This window comes from Oryctolagus cuniculus, chromosome 8 (assembly GCF_051225735.1).
Source record: "Oryctolagus cuniculus isolate XC-2025 breed Fujian yellow rabbit chromosome 8, ASM5122573v1, whole genome shotgun sequence".
Lineage (NCBI taxonomy): Eukaryota > Metazoa > Chordata > Mammalia > Lagomorpha > Leporidae > Oryctolagus > Oryctolagus cuniculus.
Window position 1 is genome coordinate 25,146,924 of NC_142874.1, and position 25,735 is coordinate 25,172,658.

The 25,735-nt window shown below is 45.4% G+C and overlaps 1 protein-coding gene across 27 annotated transcripts in view; it reads right to left on the bottom strand.

Moving 5' to 3' along the window:
• The window catches only part of LOC138843571 (rho GTPase-activating protein 20), a 95,331-nt gene that overhangs the window by 61,809 nt on the left and 7,787 nt on the right, over positions 1 to 25,735 (bottom strand). For 21 of the 27 annotated variants that reach the window (XR_016211741.1, XR_016211742.1, XR_016211743.1 and 18 more), the window contains exon 3: positions 17,781 to 17,951. The gene's annotated coding sequence lies outside the window, so the exon portion shown is untranslated. Of the gene's footprint in view, positions 1 to 6,204; positions 6,895 to 17,780; positions 17,952 to 25,735 lie in introns of those variants that run through there. The other 6 variants (XM_089302190.1, XM_089302180.1, XM_089302175.1 and 3 more) reach the window with 3 other exon arrangements.

Here is a 25,735-nt window from a genome sequence, read left to right on the forward strand (position 1 = left end):
ATAAATGAACATCTCAACAAATTAAGGGAATGCTCCCGTCAAAATCCCTTAATGATAAAAAAAAAATTCTACTAACAAGGTACAGGAGAAATATAGCTCAAAATTATCAAAGCTAAATGATAAACAATAGCCAATATCATACTGAATGGGAAAAAGCTGAAAATATTTCACCAGAGTTTTGGAGCAAGATAAGAACTCCACATAGACCATTCTTAGTCAATACAGTATCTCAAGTACTCACCAGAGTACTCAGGTAAAGTAAAGAAATAAAGGATGAAAATTGGGAAGGAGGAAATCAAAATACCTGTTTTTTCAGAAGACCTGATTTTAGACGGAAAAACTTAAAACACCGCAGTCAAAATATGTTGGAAGTGATAAACCAATAAGTCACAGGATACCAAATCAATGTTAAAAAAAAAAAAGTTGCATTCTTACACACCAATAATGATCCTCTGAAAAGGTTAGTTTAAGATCTTTGTAAAAAGTAAGCATGGGAAGAGGAGAGGGAAAAGGAAGGAGGGTGGAGGTGGGATGGAGAGTTGAATGGAAAGTATCACCATCTTCCTGAACCTCTATATATGAAGTATATGAAATTTGTATATTTTAAATAAAAAGTAGGAAACAGGAAAAAAGAAACCTAAATTTATAATAGCTACAAAAATTAAATATTTAGTAATAAATACAACCAAATAAGTGAAAGATCACAATAAAATTATAAAGCACTGCTGAAATAAATCGTCAGACACATGAAAATGTGAAGACTTCCCCTGTTCATGAATTAGAAGAATTAACATTTAAATCTTCATATTCCCTAGGAAATCTACAGATTCAATGCAAGTCCTATCCAAATACCAATGACATTCTTTAAACCGTCAGAAAAAAAGCTTCTAACATTCATATGGAACCAGAGAAGGCCCAGAGAAGTCAAAGTGATCCTATACACACCTGGGGGCGTAACAATACTTGATTTCACAAAGTTATAGTAACTAAAATAGGATGAAACTGGCATGAAAATAGATACAAAGATCAATGAAAAGAGAAAAAAATATATAAATACAAACATACATACATAACAGCTACCTGATTTTTTGATGAAAATCCCGAAGTCTTTTCAATAAGTGGTGCTGACAATACTAGATAGACATATATAGAAGAATGAAATTAAATGCCTGTCTTTCACAACATATAAAAATCAACTCAGATGGATCAAAGACCCGAAAATACGAAATTGCTGGAATACAACATAGGGAGACACCTCTTAAAAGAGGCAGAGGCAATGACTTTTTGTTTAAAACCCCAGAAGTTCAGGTAGCAAAAGTAAAACTAGATCAAACTCTGAAGCTTCTGTACAGCAAAGAAAACAGTAACAGAGTGAATAAACCACCAATGGAAAGGGATAAAATACTTGCAAACTACTTACTTATCCAACAAAGGATTAATAGCCAGAATATCAGGAACTCAACAAATTCAAAATCAAGCATCCAATACAGTTAAGAAATGGGCACAAGGGGCCTAAAAAGACAATTCTCAAAAGAAAAAAAAAAAAGGAAATGAGCAACAAATATATGAAAAAAACTCTTACGAGCCATCAGAGAAATGAAAATAGGGGCCCACACTGCAGCATTCTAGGCTAAGCCTACGCCCACAGGGCTGGCGTTCCATGTGAGCACTGGTTCATGTCCTGGCTGTTCTTCTGATCCAGCTCTCTGCATATGGCCTTGGAAAGCAGTGGAAGATGGCCAAAGTGCTTGGGTCCCTGCAACCACCTGGGAAGAAGCTCCTGGCTCCTGGTTTTGGATGGGCTCAGCTCTCACCAATGTGGCCATCTGGGGACTGAACCAGTGTATGGAAGACCTTTGTGTGCCTACCTCTCTGTCTGTAACTCTGCCTCTCAAGTAAATCTTTTTTTTTTTTTTAAAGAAGAAATGCAAATCAAAACCCCAAAAAGATATCACCTCATAACGCTAGAATGCCTATCAAAAAGAAAAAGTAAAAAATTCTAGCAAGGATATGGAGAAAGGAGAACTCTCCTATACTGAGTGTGGGAATCCAAATGAGTACAAGCACTGAGGAAAACACCGTGGAGATCTCTTAAAAACTAAGAATAGCACTGCCATATGACTCGACAATCTCAATACTCTGTATACATCCAAAAGACATGAAATCACTGGATCTAAGAGACACCTGCTCCACCATGATTACTGCAGCACTGTTAACAACGGCCAAATTATGGAATCAACCAACGAATCCATCATCTGATAAAGAGATCAAGAATTTGTTGTGTATCTACCAAATGGAATACTATTCAGCCATTTAAAAATGAAATCCTGTCCTTTGCAGCAAAATGTATGCAACTGGAGGATATCATGTTAAGTGAAAAAGGCCAGACACAGAAAGACAAATAACACGTGCACGGCTTCACATACGCAAGCTAAGAACCTGACTGCATAATGATGAATAAAGGATGGCAGGCACTGCGGCGGATGAAGGGAGTTTCGACGAGGGGCACAATATCAGAGTCGGATCAATGGAATAAGTTCCTATCGTTACACAGCACAGTGAGGAGACTAGCTCACAATAACCTAGTATATGTTACATGAACACACAGAAGAAATTCCAGGCCTTCTGTCATAAAATAGTGACAAAGAAAGGGAAATGCTGATTATCCCATTTTTCAACAGGACACAGTGCAGACATGCACCGAGACATCATCCTGTAGACCCTAGGTATGTGAAATTATTGCTAATGTCAAAATTTTCAGAAAACAGAACCATACCGTGCACCAGCAACACCACCACTGGGTACATGTCCCACAGAAAGGAACTAAGTGTAAGTAGTTCTGTGTATCTATAGCTCCGTGTCTGAAGCACCAGGGAGCAGTTCATACATCTACAGTCCCATGTTTGAAGCACATTTTCAGCCATGAAGGAAAAAGCAAGGAGCATCTGGTGTGCCCATCAACAACGATAATCACTTGCCTCTTGAAACAGCAGACCAATAAAACCCACCTGCCAAACGGCATGTGAGAGTAACCACTTCTCCAAATGCCACCGTGGGAGAAAAAGGAATGATTTAAGTTTTGTCTGCAAAGCAGACATTCCTGGGGGACTTTTCCAACTGGGTTGGATGGAATAGGAAAACCACAATCAGAACTCCAAATTGACAGGCATAAGATGTCCCCAAATCAGATATGCTCGGGAGCAGAAACTCATTCTCATACCACAGTCCCCACTAGGAGGGCAAGGATGCAGATAAAGTAGACTGCATTTCTGTCTCACTAAAAGGGAATAGTATCTTGGCAAACAAAATGAGCGGAGAGTTCATCAGACGAAGTGGTCAGGAGTTTGTTGTATATATGCAAAATGGAATACTATCCAGCCATTTGAAAAGAATGAAGTCCTGTCACTTGAAGCAAGAAGTATGGAACTGGAAGTAAGTGAAAACAATCCAGACACAGAAAGACAAATACTGTACCCACTCCCTCACAAACACAAGCTAAAAACAATCGGGGGCCAGTGCTGTGGCACGATAGGTTAAGGCTCTGCCTGTGGTGCCAGAATCCCATGTGGGCACCGGTTCTTACCCCTGCTGCTCCTCTTCTGAACCAGCTCTCTGGTTATGGGTTGAGAAAGCAATGGAAGGTGGCCCTAGTGCTTGGGCCCCTACATCCACTTTGGGAGACCCACAAAAAGCTCCTGGCTCCTGGCTTTGAATTTGCTCTGCTGCAGCTGTTGCAGCCATTTGGGTAGTGAAGGAGCAGAAGGAAAACATCTCTCTGTCTCTCCCTCTCTCTGCAGCTCTGCCTTTCAAATAAAAATAAATAAATCTTTAAAATACACCAATCTGAATATATACTAATTAATAAAGGATGTAAGAGGTTGGAGGGAAAATGCAAGGAGTTTGGATGATGGGTACCAAGTCAGAGTAAGATCAAAGAAATAACTTCCTAATGTTACACAGAATAATGGAGAGGATAGCTCACAATAACGGAGTATGTGTTGTATGAACATACAGAAGAAATCCCAAGACTTCAATCATAAGTACTGAGAAACAAAGGGAAATACTGATCACCCCATTTTTAATCAGGACACATTACAGACATGTACCAAAACATCATACAGCAGCCCTTAAGTAGGTACAATTATTGTTAACTTCAAAATTAAAAAAAAAAAAAAAACATAACCTTCACATGAACTAGAAACTCCATCGCTGTGTATACACCAAATGGACAGGAACTAAGTATTTCAGATACTTTTGGTCCCATGTGTAATGCACCAGGGATGACGTACTTAGACTCTGATGACATTTTCAGCCATGAAGAAAGCAGCAAGGAGAAGTCTGGTGTTGGCTTACATAACAGGAAGCACGTGCCATTTGCTACAGCAGGTCAATAAATTCCACTTGCCAGGTAGCATGTGAATAATCACCACTCCAAGTGCAACCGTGCAACAAAGAGGAATGACAGTTTTGTCTACACAGCAGGCATTCCTTGGGGACTTCCACAACTGACTTGGATACAATAGGAAAGCTACAAGCTGAAATCCAAGTCGACAGGCCTATGATGTCCCAAATAATATAAGCCAGGGAGACTCCACTATGAAAGCAAGGATGCAGATAATACATAGTGCGGTTTTGCTACATTAAAAGGCAGTAGAATTTTGGCAATCAAAATAGCTGAGAGTTGGTCAGTGAGGTTAGGCCCGTAGCACAGATATCAACAGTGTCCCACCAAAGGGGGTACTCCAATGTAAGGGTATGGACTATCCAGTTTGAGGCCACACAAAGGCCACTAGCAATTGGTGATGTCCCAAGAATTGGTGGACATGTGAATTTCAAGATGGCCTTGAGTGAGGGTGGGCTGCTCAAGGACCAGTAGGATGATCACACGTTCTGCCCACTTCCATCTAACTAGAGATTCCCAGTGGCTGGAGGCCAGGACACAGCTCATGATGCTGAGTGAGGTAGTCCAAACTCTCTGTGAGTCAAACAGTAGTGTCACTAAAAGCTCACAGCTAAGTTCAAGTCCTTTACCCATGTGAGCCTCAGAACCACAAACTATCCGCCAAGGTGCATGCTTGTGGGTGACTGGTGAGATAGGTGGGTCTTAGGGTTCACTAGAGGTGAGGATGTTGGTGTTATCACAAAGTGAAAATGTGCTGGGCTTCCTTGGTTGAAACCGAGTCACTGAGGAGAAGGAGTTATATGGGGATTTGCTGAGGAATTTTTCTGAATTCCTTTTTCAAAACGTACACCAAAAATTTGAGGTTGCAAGCTCTCACCTCCTATGGGACTAAGGTCCACACTGACTGGCACAAGGCGTCAGATGCTGATGTTTGAGGCCCATTTTTCCTCCTCCTCTTGATTACCAGTTGAAACAATGTCCTCAACATAGTGTCACAGGTGGATGCTAGATGACAACTGAAGGCCAGCCAGAGCCTGTTAACACAGACCACGAGCCCTGGGGGACCAGAGGCAGCCCACAGAAGTCTCAGAAAGGTGTAGTGTTGGCCTTCAAGTTAAAAAGTAAATGGCCCCAAATCTCCACGGGACACAATAAAATGCTTGCCACACCAATAATGGCAAAATTCTCAGGGGCAGCCTGGTAATGTCAAGTAAGGCGAATTCAAAGCGAGGCATGACCTTCTTGAGGTCGTGGTAATCTGCAGGATGCCTCCAATCCTATCCTCTAGCTTTGAGAAGGTGCTTGATGAGTGGGTTAATAGATGACTCAGCGTATTTCAGACAATACTTCTACTACGTCAGGGACAGCTATGCCAATTCCCCACTTGTCTTGCCTGAGTGGCTATTTTAGGGTGCTGACAATATAGGGAGGTGTGTGGTAAATGTCCAGGCTCTAGGCAAGCATGCCACATCAGTACAAAAGACTTGGGCTTGATCTAGGTGAAGAACAGAAGTGTTAGGCTGTCCATACCAAGGAACAGAAATGACAGCTGAGCAGTGGGCAGAAGCAACACAAGGACTCATGGGAAGAGGTTGGGTCCTGTCTTAATGATGGCCATGGCAGTCGACCCAAGGGCATGTCCTCTCCATAGTCTGTCAATGAATATTGCTGGGCAGATGCACTCTACTGGGAAAGATCACAATGCCGTAGGAGTTAGTGCCCAATGATCCACAAGGCTCTATAATGTGACCCTACTACACGGTGGTTGCCATCCATAAAGTTGCCTGGTGATGACAGCTTACCTTCGTGTGCAGAAGAAGCCTACCATTGTTGAATCTCTGGTGGTCTTCTGTCTAGAAGGCATCCGTGGTGTCCAGAGGGTCTGGAGAAACTCATGAGACTTGCCTGAAGTGAGCCAGTAGGCAGCAGTGCAGCCTGCAAAGCCACTGACTTTGTTGTTGATGCTCACAATAGGTCCCATCATGTGCACAATGGATCAGAGCAAGTCAGAGAGCACCACATTCGATTACATAGCACTGGACTGCAGGGAGATGTTGAAGGAAACTCTGGCTGTGAACACTCTACGTGTCCACCTTGCTATTTCCCAGGGTGCGTAGCGTTTGCATAGCTTGATGAACTTCTGAAGTGGACACCAACAGGGCCAGAAATTTTGCTTGGTCCTGTGGTGGGACCGCTCTTACAAATAACGACGGGAATGCTGACGTTGTGGAACTGCAGGTAAGGCGTCAGCTAACAAAGCTTCCATTTCATATTGTAGTGCTGGGTCATGCCCCGGCTGCTATGCTTCCACTCCAGCTTCCTCCTAAGGTGCAAGGAAAGACAGTGGATCATGTCTGAAGATCTCAGGCCTCTGCAACCCATGTAGGAGAAGAAGATGGAGTTCCTGCTCCTGGCTTCACCTTGGCTAATCTGTAGCTGACGCAGCCATTTGGAGAGCGAGGTAGTGGATTGGACAATATCCCGATATCTCTCCCTCCGTAATGTTTGTTTTTTTTTTTTCAAATAAAAAATCATTACAATATAACAATAGCCAAGGAACTGAGATAGAGTTGTTAAGATGCCATTTGGGTTATCAACGCCCCATATCAGAGTGCCTGGATTTCCGTACAATCTTCTTGCAGTCCAGTTTCCTGCTAATGTACACTCTGATGGGTAGCAGGCACTGGGTCAGATACTTAGGTCTCCTCCACCCCCGTGAGAGAAGTGGATGGAGCTCTTGGCTTCCGACTTTGGCCTAGCCCTTCCATAATGTTTGCAGGCTCCGGGGTTGAGGTCAACAGATGGAAACATTTTTCTCTATCTCACACTGCCATTCTAATAAATTAGAATATAAACGCATCAATACATTGTATTTGGCATGGCAATTAAAGACATCATCTTTGGTGCCAGCATCCCATTACAGAGTAATTACAGAGGATCAACACCTGGTCGTGCATTCAAATCCAGGTTCCTGCTTAAGCATACCCTGGGAAACAACAGAGGATGGCTCAGATATTTGGGCCCTTGCCACTCAAGTGGAGTGATCCAGCCAATGGGAAATTTGTCTTCTTGTCTTTCAATGAAACAATGAATAACGCTTAAGCAAGTGAATGAATAATTCCACTGGGTCCAAGGTACCTTGTATGGGACTGTCCTATGGGCAGCTTTGCCATTCAGGGGTGGGGGCTGCACATAGTCGCTGAAGAATGCCTAACAGCCTCAGTAGCTCTCTTTTGTTCTTAATTGTACGCCATACACGGAAATATAGAGGCTCCTTCTGTAGTGTGGTGTTTAACATGCTCTGGACACCCACTGCAGTAGAAAAAGGGACAGTTTATGGTCACCCTCTGTGCAAACATGACGCCATCTGTTTGTGCTTTCCAGACAAGTCGGACAGGATCTTGATGTAGTTCCGTGAGAGCTGCCAGCTGTCAACTCTGTTGCCCGGTGATTTATAGACTACTTCCTGTCAGGAACACGGCAAGGTTGCCCTTCTCAATGTGCCCCTGTCCAGTCTTTGAGCAGGCTTTGTGTCTCCATCCACAGCAAGGTGTGTACCTCTATGTGGACTTCCTTGGTGTCTGAGATACGGCACTTCATCTGAGACAGCTGCAGAGGAGGCAACTACTTTCTTACATGTCCTGGGTGGTGCCTGGCAGCATGTGAGGGGCAGCCGGCAGTCATCTGGTGCAGCCAGACTCACCATCTCACAGCACACAAGACTCTGCATCACCCAGGTGCAGGTACAAATGTCTGAAATGATCCCATGAGATCATGTTACTTATATGCTGCGGACAGCAACACTCAGCACACAACCTTGTAAGAAGCCTCACTGTCTCACTGGGAGTCGGGGGGGGGGGGCACAGAAAGCAGTGATAAACCAATGGGTGAACCCATGCACTTCATCAGCAATGTCAGTCCACAAGTCTGCCAGGTACTACACTCTAATTCCCCCATGGCAAACAACAGAGAAATTTTCCACAGGTAAACTTTTAAGCCTCTATGACATGCTCTTATATTCATAACATGAAATATTCCTCAACACAACTATTAACAATAACTGAATTCAACAACATTGTAGAATACATGATGTTGTGCATGGAAAAATCTAAACACTCCACCAAAAAATGCTTCAAGATGAAAAACCAATTCAGTAAAGTCACAGGTTACATAATCAACATACAAAATACAGTAGCTTCTTTATATTCTAATAACCAACTTGCCAAAAATGAAATTTAAAAATTAATCCCATACATAATAGGGACAAAAATAAAACATTTAGGAATAAATGTACCCAAATAAATAAAAAGATATCTACAATGAAAATTCTAAAACATTGAAGAAATAAATCATCAAGGACTCCCAAAATGGAAAAAAATAGAACTTGCTCATGGATGGCAAGAATTAGTATAATTAAAATACCTATAAAGCAACCTACAAGTTAAATGAAATTCCTATCAAACACCAATGACATTTTTTTTACAGAATGAGAAAATAATCCTAAATTCCATAAGAAATCACAAAATATCAATAACAGCCAAAATGATCCTTAGCAAAATAAAAAAATCAACTTGGACATGTCAGAATACCAGACTTCAAAGCTTACTACAAAGCTATAGCAATCAAAGCAGCATGATCATGGAAAATTAATTAATTAATTAATTAATCCACACAGGGAGAGCCAACTGATTTTTCATGAAAGTGCCCAGACTATACATTGGAAAAACGTACAATCTATTCAGTAAATGGTGCTGGCAAAACTGGATGCATATATGTAGAACTGAATACTACAGAACCATAAAAAAATTAAAACGCTGTTATTTCTATCAAAATCGTTGCAACTGAAGGACTTCACGCTCAGTGAAATTATCCAGACACAGTAAGACAAATATTAGATGTTCTCCTTTATATATGGGAGCTAAAATTTTCTTTTAAAAAATGAGAAAACAACAAAAAATACAAAAAAGAAAATAATGCCTGTGTGTATCAGTATTGCTGCAAATACAGTTTTGTCACACTTTCTTTTATATCTTTGTCAAACAAATTCTTAAGAATGATATGCTGGCCGGTGCCGTGGCTCAATAGGCTAATCCTCCACCTGAGGCGCCAGCACACCGTGGGTTCTAGTCCCGGTCCGGGCGCCGGATTCTGTCCCGGTTGCCCCTCTTCCAGGCCAGCTCTCTGCTATGGCCCAGGAGTGCAGTGGAGGATGGCCCGGGTGCTTGGGCCCTGCACCCGCATGGGAGACCAGGAGAAGCACCTGGCTCCTGGCTTCGGATCAGGATCAGCATGATGCATCGGCCACAGCGTGACGGCCCTGGCGGCCACTGGAGGGTGAACCAACAGCAAAAAGAAAGACCTTTCTCTCTCCTCTCTCTCTATCCACTCTGCCTGTCAAAAAAAAAAAAAAAAAAAAAAAAAAGAGAGAGAGAAAAGAATGATATGCTACTATAATTTTAATAATTCATGATCGTTTTAAAATTTACTGTGTATGAGCGTAGCTGACATTTGTATACAAACCTCTGATTTAATAAATATAAATCTCGTAAGCACACCTTTTGGATTATAGTCATTCTTCCCCCCATACCCTCCCTCCCACCCACAAACCATCCCAACTCCTACTCCCTCTTCCATCCCATTCTTCATTGAGATTCATTTTTAATTATCTTTACATACAGAAGATCAACTCTATACAAAGTAAAGATTTCAACAGACTGCACCCACACAGACACACAAAGTTGAAAGTACTGTTTGAGGACTAGTTTTACCGTTAATTCTCATAGTACAACACTTTAAGGACACAGGTCCTACATGGGGAGCACGTGCACAGCGACACCTGTTGTTGATGTAACAACTGACACTCTTATATTTGACATCAGTGAGCACCCTAGGCTCTTGGTCATGAGCTGCCAAGGCTATGGAAGCCTCTTGAGTCCACAAACTCCAACATGATTTAGACAAGGCCATAATCAAAGTGCAAGTTCTCTCCTTCCTTCAGAGATAGGTACTGACCGCTCTGACAGCCCTTCCTTTCTCCTGGGATCTTACTCCCAGAGATCTTTCATGTGGGTGACTTTTTGCCACAGTGTCTCAGCTTTCCATGCCTGGAATGCTCTCATGGGCTTTTTAGCCAGATCCGAATGCCTTAACGGCTGACTCTGAGCTAGAGTGCTGTTCAGGGTATTTGTCATTCTATGAGTCTGCTGTGTGGCCTGCTTCCCATGTTGGATCATTCTCTCCTTTTTAATTCTATTACTATTAGCAGACACTTGGTCTTATTTATGTGATCCCTTTGACACTTAATGCCATCTTACTAGTTAAAGTGATCAATTCGAGTATACAACTGATCCTAAAGATGGGACTTCGTTTGTTTGATAATTTTTATGGCCCTTGCCTATATTCTTCCTTACTAGCTGAACTCTTTATGAGTGAAATATAAAGCTCTTAGGAGGCAAGTTAAAAAAAATACACTATTTCAAAAATAATAAAAGATTTAAAGAGAATGACAAGCCCTTACTTTCTAAATTTTTGGTTTGTTAAGAATAGTATACAAACTGAAATGTCTCTGTAGTGATTCTCAAAATCCAATAAAGTCTCAATTATGAAAAAAAGCTTATCTCGTATTCATTGTATTGCTCTGATGCTATTCAATTTCACATACACGTGAAAACATACTACCATTTTCTTAATTAAAGGAAACAATCTAAAATAAATATTCATCACCAACTTAAAATGCAGCATAATAGCCTTTTTTTTTTTTTTTTTTTTTTTTTACAGGCAGAGTGGACAGTGAGAGAGAGAGACAGAGAGAGAAAGGTCTTCCTTTGCCGCTGGTTCACCCTCCAATGGCCGCCGCTGCAGCCGGCGCACCGCGCTGATCCTGGCAGGAGCCAGGAGCCAGGTGCTTTTCCTGGTCTCCCATGGGGTGCAGGGCCCAAGCACCTGGGCCATCCTCCACTGCACTCCCTGGCCATAGCAGAGAGCTGGCCTGGAAGAGGGGCAACCGGGACAGAATCCGGCGCCCCGACCGGGACTAGAACCCGGTGTGCCGGCGCCGCAAGGTGGAGGATTAGCCTATTGAGCCACGGCGCCGGCAAAATGCAGCATAATAGCCTTTTGACTGAGCACGTCAAGAAAGAACCATTCAGTCATTTACAGGCTATGTTTTTGTATTGATTAACCTTTTTCAAATACCATAATATTAGTTGTGACATTAATCATTTAAAACCCCTTAACCTTATACACCAAGTAACATGTTGGTATTTTTACTTACATTTTATCCACAAGAGTTGTACATATGTATGGGCTAGTGTGACATTTCAATACTTATATAAAATTTGTACTGATCAAATCTACATTTCTCTTTGGACATTATTTTACGCTTAGAGCCTTGAGCTCGTGTACTTGGTTTGCTAATAAAAGATCTAACAGAGATTACTGTGAGCTACACACAGCCCACTGTGTGACTTTAGGAAATGACTCAATGATCTACTGCCACTAGGATACAGCATCATCCGTAAACCCTTTTTTCCACCTCGTTTTAATATCGCAACTGGTTTCAAAAACAAAACACAGAGAAACAATAAAGGGGAGAGGGGGAGAGACAAAGAGAGAAAGATACCCACCCGTCTAGCAGTTCATTACCCAAATGCCCACAAGGGCTGATCTGACCCAGGCTGAGCTGGGAGATGGTCTCCAATGTGGTAGCAAGAATCCCACTACTTAAACCATCACGGCTGCCACTGGTATCCTGAGCATTGTCTTTCCCACTAGGCCAAACATCCATCCTTCAAAAAACTCTGACATAGCCTCATATAGCCCTGGCTTCCAGAGAAGGAGGCCACAGTCCCCTGTCTTGACGCCATCCCTGCATGGTCTCCTACTCCCCAATCACCACACATGCCCCCATGTGTGCCTCCCACAACCTCCCTAACTTCAACCAGCCCACTGTCTTCTCTGGCATAAGGGCCACATCATAATACAGCTTCAGATATCTGTATGTGGATACTCAGTTTGGTTCTGCCTGAGATATGGGTACCCGGGTCTGCTGAGTGTACACTTAACAACCCCAGTGTGCAATGAGGCCCAGTGTCACCTGGGGACCTAGTACCACAGATAGAACAGAACATCAGAGCACTGAAGCTAGGACGGCGGCACGGGACTCGGACCACGAGCCAGCAGTAAGGGCCAACCTGGCTTCTGCCAGCTTCTGCCAAGCTCCTGCTCAACTCCAGCCACAGCATCTGGTTAAACGGATCCAACGGAAGACACTGGGAACCCTGGCCCACCAGGGCTGCCAAACATGCAGTCACTGGACGTAAGGGCCCACATCTGAGGCAGAAGCAACCTAGCTATCCACATGTACAAAACTGAAACTGTGGCACGGCACTGTCACACCACATATTAAAATCAACTCAAAATGAACTGAGAGTCCACACAGAAGATCTGAACCCTTACAACTTATAAAATAGAAAAATCCTTGACATTAGCCTCAAGAGTGGTTGCTCATGTGTTAACAATTAAGCACACAGAGCAAAAGCAAATATAAGGAAATGAAACTACAACAAACTAGTAAAGCAAGGATCAATGAAATGAAAAGGCAAACCAATGAATAGGAGAGAATGTTAGCAAACCAGATGTGCGATCAAGGGAGTAATACAAGGAATGTGCACCACTAAGAAGCAAAGAATACAATTAAAAAGGGACAAAGGACTGAATCAATGTTTTCCAGCAAAGACATACAATGTACCCAGTGGGTATGTGAAAAAGTTCTGAACATTGCTAACATCAGCAAAATGCAAACCAAGATGACAATGGTTATTATCTCCTATCTGTTAAATGGCTACTGTTAAAAAGCTAAGAGATAACAAGTATTGGGCACAACGTAGAGAAAACGAACACACATTATTGGAGGGAAGGTACACTGTACCGTCCATTATGAAAAACAATATGGAAGTTCCTCAAATACAATTTAAAAAGGAACAACCTTTATTGACCATGAATCCAAAAGAAAATCACCATCTCAATGAACTGTCCGCACCCCCACATCACTTCAGCATCATTCACAATTCCACGATATGGAAATAATCCAAATGTTTGCTGATGGACCCATAAGGAAAAATGGGATACACACACAGTGGCATCCTCGCCAAACCTTAAAAAGAAAGGAAATATTACTACTTGTCACAGATGGATCCAAAAGTATGGAACTATAGGACATGACCATGAGGGAAACAAGACACACAGAAATGAGCACTACTACACGATCACACTTCCATGTGGAATATACAAAGTCCAACTAACACAGTCAGAGAGCAGGATGGTGTCTGTGATGAACTGGGAGCATGAAACTGAAGAGAGGGCAGTCAAACGATACAAACATATGGTGATGGGGCTGGAGCTGGGGTGTAAAAAAAAGCCTGAGCCTCCACCGGCACTGCCAGCATCGCGTATAAGCACCAGACCAGGTCCCAAGTGCTCCACTTACCATTCCCCTCCCCGCTAACGTGCCTGGGAAAGCACTAGAAGATGACCCAAGGACGTGGGCCCCAGTGCCAAAGTGGGAGACCTGGGGCAGAGCCCTGCCACTGAGGACATCTGAGGAGGGAAATAATGCATGAGATGAGATATCCCTCATCCTCTCGCTCACCCTGTCTGTCTCTGCCTTACTCTCTTTATCCCTCTCTCCCCTTTTCTCTGTTTCCTGCCTTTCAAAAGAAATGTACAGGGGTCGGCACCGTGGCTCACTAGGTTAATCCTCCACCTGCGACGCCCGGCATCCCATATGGGCACCGGTTCTAGTCCCGGTTGCCCCTCTTCCAGTCCAGCTCTCTGCTGTGGCCAGGGAGTGCAGTGGAGGATGGCCCAAGTGCTTGGGCCCTGTACCCCACGGGAGACCAGGAGAAGTACCTGGCTCCTGCCATTGGATCAGCGCAGCACGCCAGCCGCGGCGGCCATTGGAGGGTGAACCAACGGCAAAAGGAAGACCTTTCTCTCTCTCTCTCTCTCTCTCTCTCTCTCTCTCTCTCTGTCACTGTCCACTCTGCCTGTCAAAAAAAAAAAAAAGCATAGGAGTGTCAATGAGAGGGCAGGTACGGTAGAAGAATTACTGCTACCAATAAATACAGCTGCTAAAGCTGCAATTATTGAATGCATAAAGTATGTATACCTTAAATAAAAGTTGTCTGGGAAAATACATAAAGAAATAAAATTTGAAAAAGTTACAAAACACGGTAAAAGTGATAAATTTGTTAAGTGGCCTCATTGTACTAATCCTTTCATAGTGTACTGTAAGTACCAGGAGAGTCGAACGGTTTGTGTGAAAATGCAATATGCAGATCAGACTCACATCGAAACACAGAGAACGTGCCTTGAATAGATAGAATTTTTGTTTCTCAGTTACACTGTGAAAAGGCTGGAAAAAATAAAGCATTCAAAAATAGGTTCCTATACTTAAAATGCATCATAAAAGTTAAGGAACTTAGGTTAATATTGTGGGGTTTTGGTAGGCTTTATGGGACAGAAATGATGCTAAAACATTCATGATTGGGGCTGGCACTGTGGCATAGTGGGTGAGGCCACCAAATGCAGTGCTGGCATCCTACACGGGCACCAGTTCAAGTCCCGGCTGCTCCACTTCCAATCCAGCTCTCTGCTATGGCCTGGGAAAGCAGTGAAAGACGGCCCAAGTCCTTGGGCCCCTGAACCCACGTGGGAGACCCAGAAGAGGTTCCTGGCTCCTGGCTTCACACTGGCACAGTTCCGGCCCTTGCAGCCAACTGGGGAGTGAACCAGCAGGTGGAAGACCTCTCTCTCTCTCTGCCTCTCCTTCTATCTCTGTGGAAGTCTGACTTTCAAATACATAAATCCTTAAAAAGAACATTCACAACTTGACTAAACTAAATTTCAGGAGATTCATATCTTGAAAATAAAGATTCGGGAATTCCATCAAGAGAATATTTAAGACAATATCCAAGTAACATAATGCATTGTCGCCCCACCCCACCTCCCTCAAACTGAAAACTCAGAAATACAACATGAAAGGAAATGTATCTGAAGGAAACCAGGAAAGTGAAAAGTGAAACGAGAATCCTAAATGACTATGTGCTATTCTCCCACCAATGTGTGCACATTCCTATGTGCATTTAACATAGCTACTATTATAGGCAGGTTGTGAATTAGCCCAATTAAACTATGGAATGGAAAATGCAGGGCCTGCTTCATCAGTAGGCGACCAGTGACACTGCAAGAAAATGTTAACATAATTTAAATGTCTTTAAAGTAGCACTCTGAAAACCACAGATATACCAATTCATTGAAGGATTTCCTGGACTCCATGCCTGTTCTCTCACTACAGAACTCCCAAATATTTGCAACATTGAATTGCAAGTCAGTTTTAGTTTTCCCATTCATAATTACTGAGGTGTACATAACTCACAAACAAAACAAAGGCATTGTGTGAGGTGAACACTCCATCTAGTTCCCCCCCCCCATAGATACGATTCTAGTCAAACACAGGGAAAGCATCTTAAGACGTTTGGCGTAAACCACTTTAATTTTGGAATTTCCCCAGAAAGTTTCTAAATTTTAACTTCCTGTTAGTAGTACACTAGTAGTTGCTAGCCTAGGGAGAGGCTAGGCTTATGGGAGATGATAAAGTTCTATGGTGGTCACAGGAGCAGAGGTTGTGGAAAAGGAATTGAGACACAAAAGCGAAAAGCCAAAGAATCACGTATTCATGTGGCTTCCAGAAGGGTGTGGGGACCAGCCAGCCTTTGAGATGCCTGGTGAACGTTATCAGAGAACATGTGTGGACTGGGAGCATGAGAAAACAAGAGAACAGATTTTTCCGGGTTTGTTGTGTGTGAGGGAAAAGAATTATGGAATCAAGGAATCAAGTTTGAAAATAGCCAAAATGAGAAAACCGTGAGCAACATAAACAGGTCTAGCTAATGATGGGAGAAAAAGCCAAGACCCTCCTGAAACACGGTACAGAGATGAGGCTGTCTAGGATGAGAAGACCAGTGAGAACAAACACTTAGACTGAACATGGGGTCATTTCAACATCTGGATTTGAATAATCAGGACTAAGAGGAACACCAAGAGTGGATAATGAGGAAACTGGAACATCCATGATGACTCGCCTCAAGGGGTTGTTACCGATTAGTCCCTGCTCAGCATCTCCTAAAATGAAAACCAAGGAATGATCCTTGGATGTCAACACTAGTGAATGCTAACCAGCAGGAAGGAAGACTCGATTCTCCACATACTATAAGAACCAAACCACAAAACACAATACCTAGGGATTCTGAAATTCTGTGTTGTTTAAACACACGGACTAACAGGGATTTCATTTCGTCAACCAAAGTTTCACAACCAATGGCATGGCAACCATTGTGGATACTGTGCAGAAACAATACCCCTCTCCTCTCCGACCGAAAAATATCATAATCCAAGTGATTTCAATATTTCAAAATCTAACTTAGAAATAAAAAGAACCAGTATTGAGTTATTCAGAACCTTATAGTTTTATACCTGCAACAAATATACTTAGGGAATAATGCTTCCTTCTCAAACTTTCGGTGCCATCCTCTGATCTACTTGCCTCTGATGATAAACAGAGTCCCCACAGTCCTAGCTAATGTAATAATATGACTGGGATATGTGAAGTTTACATCGTATGTCTCCCCATATAGCCGCATTCGTTAAGACGATCTAACAATATCTTGCTAAAGAACTTTTTCATAAAATTAGGGCAACACTGGATATCACAGAGGCAGAATTACAATTCAGTGGGGCAATGACATCGATATACAACCATTTTGGGGGGTTTCCCAGTCAATGCTATCACTGCTGTGTTGCAGAACCTTCCATGTAAACTGAGATAAACTAGCTTAGCAAATTAGGAAAAACAGGAGTCAAAGCCTGTGAGCAGGAACTTCCTTTCTGGATGACTAGATCCGTTTTCTCAGCTCCTATCCACCAAGCAGAACTATAAATCCAGAAAATAACACAAGAAACCTGGAAATTAACGCAGTCGCTGGGCATCGTAAGTGCCCACCCGACAGAAGATGACTCACCTGCTGGTTCACCCATCCTGGCATGACAATTCAGCCAGGTAGGCCCATTCCTTCTGGAACCGTATGTGATACCTCCGAGCACATACACATTTTACGATATACAATGTAAAGCCTATTTAGAACATGTGACATGAAATTTATAATATATAATACAAATTGAATATACAGCATTCAATTTATAACATACAATATAATACACAATTTATCCTTCCTTTCCCCTGGCTCCTGAAGGCCCGAGTGTCCCCTGCCTGTGGCCAGGGCCGGCATATGATACGCACAAACATTTCAAGAAGACTCACCAGGCGAGGAGGGACAAACCTGAGGGTCCTGTTGAACCTACTGCCACTCCTCCGACACCAGCAGCCCGGCCCTTCCTGCAGGTGTTGCTCTTGGCTGCTCACCTCCTTGTTCGAAGGCTTGGCGCCAGTGCTCAGCACATGTTCCAACAAAGAACTCCACGACGCTGGATGCTAAGAAGAGAAAAGGGAAACAGCAACACTGAGCACCCTTTTTATAAACTCGGTATTCGACAGCATGCGTCAATTCTGATTGGATTCCCTTCAGGCACCAACCAATCAGAAAACAAAGACCAAGCCCACACAGGCTTGCACACGGGATGTGGCTCCAGGCTTCTCCGGAGCTCCTGCTGTCTGTACCAAGTAGACAGCGAGGCCAGGCTCCAGTGCGGTGGGGCCGCGGGTCAGCTGTTTGCTTCACTTTTGCCATGGAATTTATTCCACCATTCGATTTAAAATTTGACAGAGATTTTCTCTTTAGGTACAGTACATACTCCTCTGATTTTCTCCCTAGAGTGTTCAAATAAAGTGAAACTGCTTTTATAGGACTCATGCATTGGGAGTGGTTTTGTTTTTCAACGACTGGATTACAGAAAGAAAACAAGTATGGGATGCTGGCATTACGGGTGGTGGCTTGACCCACTGCACAACACTAGCCCCTACCCACAGGAATTTAGAAGCCCAATGATTTAGAAAAAGACTGTCTCACATGTGGAAGGAATGCAAATGTATAGTTTCGGTAAGTCTGAATGACTTTTATTGCAGAAAACAAGAAAACACAAAGATATTTCAACTAGGTGATGAGGAGTCTGATATACAACAAATAATTCATTTAGCAGTACCATTACCACTGCGGGATCTTTTCCTCTAACTACTGGTTTAGACACTTGATTTGAATTTGTGGCCAGCCTTGGAAAGCTGGAAATCTTGATGCCAAGCAGAAGCGAGATGAAATCTGAAACAGAGGCATACCAGCTAGAACCACAGCCTAGACCTAATTCTAGTGTTTACCCTTGGCGAGAGTTGGAAATCACAAACTCTGTAAGTAAGAAAACACCATCTCCACCTCCAGATTCCACGTTAAGCACCATGTGCGCTGACCAACAATGCTTTCCTCCCTCCTACTTAATAAAAATATAATAAAAATAAGTCTATGATTGCTGCACTAATTGTAAGATACCTCTGCTTAAAGATACACCATGAAATAAAATATTTCAAGGATTTATAATAACTCTAAGAGGTTTCTAACTCAGAGAAAGTTCCAGGAGGCAAGGGTAGGTCTGTTCTAGTCTCTAGAACAGTGGGCAATCAATCCCCCAGGGCCCCAACTGTTCCCCTCCGAGGTGACTCAAAAACGCGTGCTTGAGCAATTTTGAAAAGTCACAAGTTGAGGGGCTGTGTACTAACAGAACCCTACCAGCCATCCAAATGAGGGAGAACCATCATGCAGACATTGTGCAGACACCACACCACCTGTGGGTAAGGCCTCCCCAGTGTGCACAGCACTAGCCCTGGAAATGCCAGTCACAGGGCGTAACGATGCCCACGGGGGCTGTGCAGTGTGACGACTCTGCCAGTAATAACATCTCTACCCAACAGCTCTCGAGTAGCTCAGGAGCGTAGCAGTTACATCTTGTAAAACTAGCAGACGTGACTTTTACACAGGCCAAGAATATCTACTAGCTCACTTCACACAAGTCAGTATGTGTCATTTCTGATGATCATCAGAAATTATAATCATCAGAAATTATAAATATCAGCAAACTTCAACAAGAATCTCAGGCAAGATTTTAGGTCAGTGAGTACTGTGGGTCTGCAAGATTCTTCTTCTTTCTACTTGAGGCTTTCTTTGAATGGTTAAAAGTTCTTTTTTAAAAAAAAAAACATTTTATTTATTTTAAAGGCACAGTTACAGAAAGAGAGGGAGAGAAAGAGAAAGAGAAAGAGAGAGGTCTTCCATACACTAGTTCACTCCCCAGATGGCCACAATGGCCAGGAGCCTCTTCTGGCTTTCCCACGTGGGTGCAGGAGCCCAAGCACTGGGGCTATCTTGTGCTGCCCTCCCAAGTGCATTAGCAGAGAGCTGGATTGGAAGTGGATCTGGGAATCTGAATCAGCGTCCATATGGGACGCTGGTATCATGGGGGGCGGCTTTACCAGCTAAGCCAAAACACTGGCAGCAAAAGTTCTTATCTTCTACTTTAAGATTTACAAAACCCCTCAGAAATCTAGAAATTTTATGACACAGCTAACAACTCGGAAAGGACAAGAGTTATTAATGGGTGGAGTAGGGCATCTGGTACAGTGCTTAAGGAGAAACAACCTGGGCCTGGTGAGTGGACAGTGCTGTCTGTGACTGTCCACCAACCTACTTTATTTTCAGCTGTGAGTCCTAGAGGTTTGAGAGCACATTTAATAATGTACAAAGCAAAGAGGCAGAAAGAAGGGCAGTCAGGCACAAGAGGGCACTGCTCTAGTCTTTTCCACACTGCAGGTGCGGAGATCTGTTCAACACCTGTGTAAATTTCAACGCGGTCAGCCTTGTGCTAGGGAGAGAGCTGGCCTGCAATGCCATTGCCTACTGCAGAATGCTAGCAAAGACCTAGTGATTCTGAACTAACACAAGTCATCAAAACAGTTCCAGGAATGCTCTGGTATGGATAATCCACGTTGCTCCCTGCAGCATTGCTTTAATGGTGAAATATCAGAATTATCATACAAAATAGCAACCGCTTATGTTGGAATACAATGTAATCTTATACAGTCACAGCCAATGGGTTATACTCAGCAGCCAAGGCCAACCTCACGGGCGCAGCCTACATGGTCACAAAGGAGCCATCACACAGCGCTGGTACTCAGAAGGGCCTTCACTGGGTGTAAACCTCTGCTGGTGGTGACTCAAAATCCTCGGTTTGTAAGCGAGTCCAAAGAACATGAGGCTGAGCCAAGGAGGTATGCGGGAGAAAGGAAAGAGCTTTATGACTTAGTACCTTTAGTGGCACTTTATCCCTGCCTTAGGAACAAGGCGCTCACAAAATTATGCAGCAGGCCCTGTTAGCAGTGGTGATGCAAACCCCTCCCAAGCAGCCAGCCACCCTGTGAAGGAGGGAACGGAAGACTAATCAAGGAATGGCTTCTGGTATAGTGGCTAAGCCACTGCTGGAATCCCCACAGCCCATGTTAGAGTGCCCAGGATCAAGTCCTGGCTGAAGTCCTGATTCCAGCTTCCTGCTAATCCACCCTGGGAGGCAGCAGGTGAAGGCTCAAGTACTTACATCCCTGCCACTCACATAGGAGACTTGGATTGAGTTCCCAGGCCCTGGCTTCAGATACAGTTCCAGCTGTTGTGGGCACTAGGGAAGGAAACTAAGGGATGAAATATTTCTCTCTTCCTTTGAAATAAAGAAATAAGAAACAAAGACTAATCGCCAGGGACCTTGTGGACCCCTCAAACCCTCTGGTCTTAACCCTACCAGCAAATCTCCTTTCATACCTAAGGGTCCCTCTCAAAAGTCAGTTCCAGTCCCCGGGTGGCAAGATGCCCACCTCAGACTCCTCCGATAGCTCAAAGAAAGATGACCACTGGTGGGAACCAGGACACAGGACCTATATTAACAAATCACAGCATGAGGCCACAGAGTTATTAAGAAGGGTCCTTAGTAACATAGGACAAGTGCCTGTGGTTCTGCTCCATACAAAGACAAGCCCAAAAGAAAAGTACCACTGGTTTTCATGAGCTACACCTCTCTGATACGCCACCTCTAGAACTACTGGAACCTGGGGTTCCAACCCCAGGAGGGACACAGCAGAGCAGGTTTTAAACTGGGGCTTTACTGTTTTTGATATATGGCCTAGGGCAGGTCCCCACCTCCTTTAGCCTCCTATTTCAAAGGGGATCAGCAGTGCCTTCCTCACAGAGCTTTGAAGAGGATTAAACAGTACAATGTGGTATAATTAAGTAAAACTCTTGCTTTCCCTCCTTGTGCTGTTATTTAGAAATGAGACGATGGTACACTAAGAACCCTGACAAGTGAAAGTGCTTCAAGAATGCTGATTCTGTTGCTGTCTCCTTCCTTGGCCCTCGTGCCCTTGTTCTTGAGACCAGACCCTTCATAAACCATCAGTTCCTGTCCCAAGACCCACCAGTGAGTGTATTGTTAGTTCTGCATAGGCTGAATACCAACTGTGTACCAGGGACTACAGGAATGAAAGCAGAGAGAAAAGGCCTGCCCTGGACAAGCTCACAGTCTTCTATGAGATACAGGTATTTAGCAAATACATGCTGATAAAATGGGTTAAGCGCTTTACGAAGATAAGCAGTGTGTTATGCAAGTTCTGGAAACGTATCCCTGCCTGGGAGGATGAGAGAAAAGTATCACAGAGAAGGAAGACCCTTGAGTTGGATATTTTGAAACATGGCTACGACTTTCTCAAGCTGAAAACACTGAGGAACATCAAGTAGTGGCTGCCTATCTGCAGAGCAGTGGCAAGTCTGGCATGACAGAAGCAGGGGCTGTGCAGCTTGGAAAAGGAAGCTGTGAACAGACCTGAGAACAAGGCCTTGGAATGCCCCCCTAAGGGATTAGGGCTTTTGAAAGTATGCAAGAGGAGATGAGAAAAGATCAGACAGTCCCCTGTGCTTTCTAGGGAAATGCAGGTGGTATGCAGGCCTGAAGCAGAAAAGCCTGGAAGAAAGGATCCGGAGAGCAATGAGACTTGGCAGCAGGCAGCCTCAGCCTGAGGGCTTGTGTAGGACCTGAGACACCACTGACATAGATTCGGTGACTACTAGGAGACAGATGCTGGTAAAGAGGGTGCTGCCAAGCTTGCCAACTTGGAAGGCAAGTCAGATGGAGCCGCCAATAGAGAGATCAGTGCAATGTGTGGAGCAGGTTTGAATGGAACAGGAAGTCTGCGGTACCTGCAGGACACTCAAGTGTGTGTCTAAGAGGCAATGCAAACGGAGATGTAGATCCCATGGTAGAGGCTGAGGATGGAGACACTGCTTTGGCAGGTAGTCTCATAGAGACGTCGGTTCAAGCCACAGCAGTACGATCACCTCGAGTTGATTCGAGTGCCCCAGGCCAGTGTTCCCGCACACACATTACGGTTCAGAACCACCCAGAGAAGAGAGGCCAGGAGTCAAGGCCGCTTCTCACAGACGCGGCCAAGACTGATTCCGGCCAGGGCCAGGAAACCCCCAAAACGGAACCCGGGCCGTGGGAAAAGTTCTTCCTCTCCCAACCCCCGCCTCCACCCGCCCACCGGCACTCCTGTCACACTCGCCCTCCCTCGACGCTGCCCCACACTCCTTCCTTCCCCTTCCTTCCACGCCACCCCACCTTCACGCCACCTTTTCCTTCTCCCCCCTTCCTCTCTCCTCCCAAATCTCCCTTGGCCACCTCTCTCCTCCTCCTCTCCCCTCCACCCCTCACATGCACACCCCTTGCCTGCTATCTGCACCCCAGGCCCCACCTATCCCGTGACGACAGCAAGGCCATCGCGCCCAACTCACCAAAGAGCGTTTCTGCTCCTCTGGAACAGGAGCCGAGGCCCGAGGGGTAGACTTCCAGACTGCCCAAGAAGAGGACCGCGCCTACACATTTCCAGAAGGGCAAGGTAACTGATGCGGCTGTCCCGGGCTGCAGTGTCTCTGATTCAGGCCTGACCCCGGAGGCACTGGGTCTCACTCAGGCTCCGCCAGCAGCATCGAGGACGGCTCCTCAAGACTTGAACAGGCTTTTGGGCAGGAACAGATGAGGAGCAGACTTCCATCTGAGGATGGCTGAGCAGGAGATGTACCTACGGGTACAATTCCTGGTCACAGCGCAGGGCGCAAATTCACTCCCCACAGGCAGCTGCCATGGCGCCATGGGACACATCTGCATGCTGCTACGTCCAGTGTGGGGCGCCCAAGAGCCGATTCCAGTCCCGCTACTCCAGGTTGGGAACCAGGGAGGCAGCCGCTGATGGCCCAGGTACTTGGATCCTGCCTCCTTCCCTCCTGGGAGTCCTGAAAGGAGTCCTTGCCTCCTGGCTTCTGCCTGGCCCAGCGCTGGCCTTTGAAGCCGCCTGGGGAGAGAAGCAGTGCATGGGGCATCGCAAGCACTCTTGCTCTCTCTCAGTAATTGCCCATCTGGTGGTTCGCCCCCCTCCCAGGTGGCTACAAAGGCCAGGGCTGGGCCAGGCTGAAACAGAAGCCAGGGACTTTATCTGGTGCCCCATTATGAGAACCTGCCACCGGGCCCCTGGCTCCTGAATACTGGCTCCGGATCTGCTCAGCCCCCATCATTGAGCCAATTTGCAGAGGACCAGCAGATGGAAGACTTACTTTTTCTTTCTCTCTCTCTCTCTCTGCATATAACTCTGAATTTCAAATAAACAAATAAGAACTTTATATAAAAAAAAGGGGGGGGAAGACATAGCTATAAATAAAATACTACATCACGGCCAACTACTAGAGTTTATATCGAACTTGATACTATATGCATCACCTGGCCTATTAACACAGAACTCCTGTGGGAAGGATAGTTAAAACCCGTGATTTGCAAACCCTTCCAAAAAGGAGACGAAGGGGAAAAATCTTCCATCTCATCCCTTCGGACCAACATTTTCCCAACATCCAAAACAAATGCATCATAAAGAAAACGGCACATACGTATCTGTCATGACTGCGCTGTCACATTCCTTAACAAAATATTACCAAACGCGCTCCTGAAGCACAACCAAAGCTTAGCACACTGGGTGCAACTCCAGGAATGCAAGGATGGCTACCATACACAATCAATATATCACAGAACAGAATAAACATGGGGAAAGCCCACAAAGTATCCCTATAGACACAGAAAACCTATTTCACAAAAACTCCCACCGCTTTGGCGATATTAAAAAAAAAAAAAAAAAGGAATCATCAAATCAGGAACAGAAGGTAAACCTCGGCTTGACAATGGCCTCTCACTGAAAACCCACCGAGCGCTAACATCACACCAAATGCCAGTTAACCGGAAACTGTCCTCCTAGACCAGGAAACAGACGAGCGTTTTCGCTCTTATTCCTCCCCGTCAGCAGTCTCGGGGGTCTCGAGCAGGGCGGCTGGGCCATCAAAACGCAAACAGACGGGAACGCGGGGCCGCTCCAGGAGGAGACGGAGCCCCTCTGCTCTGGCACAGCTGCTCGCACACTGGGGAAAGTTCCAGACCGACCGTCCGCACAGCAAGACCACGACTCCACCCGCGCCTTCGGGACCCGAGAGCAACAGGCACGCGCCGGCAGCGAAGACTCGCAGCGGGAAACCCCAACAGCCCCCGCATCACTCACCGCCAAGGGGGCCCGGTCTGCTGGCGGCACAGGGGCCCGCGAAGGCCGCTGCTTCCACGAAGGGCCGAAGAAGAGAACCGCGCCCGGGAAACGGCGCGGCAGCCTCGGGCCGCAGCCTCTCTGAGCCCGGCCTGACCCCGGGGGCGCTGGGTCTCCCGCAGGCTCCGCCGGCAGCGTCCAGGACGGCTCCCGACGGCTCGCGCGGGCTCTCCGGCAGCAGCGGACGGGACCCGCGAGGACTCCTACCTGAGCGCCGCGGGCCACAAGGGGCCACTTCCGGGGCACAAGGGGCCACTTCCGGGGCACAGCGCCGGGCGCAGGCGCACTCCCCATGGGCGGCCGCCGTGGCGCCGCGGGACGCACCTCCGCGCTGCCTGCCGCGTCCAGCGTCCGAAGCCCCAGGGCTGCAGGCGGGGCGGCCTCTCCAGCCTGTGACCCAGGGACCACGCCTCCCGGCCTCCTGGGCGCCCTGAATGGAGGTCAAGCCTCCTGGCTTCTGCCTGGCCCGGCGCTGGCCGTTGGAGCTGCTTGGGGAGAGAAGCAGAGCACCGGGCATCGCGAGCCCTTCTTGCCTCTTGCTCTCTCTCACGGATCGTCCCTCTGGGGGTTCAACCCCCAGGTGGCTACTAAGGCCGGGACCG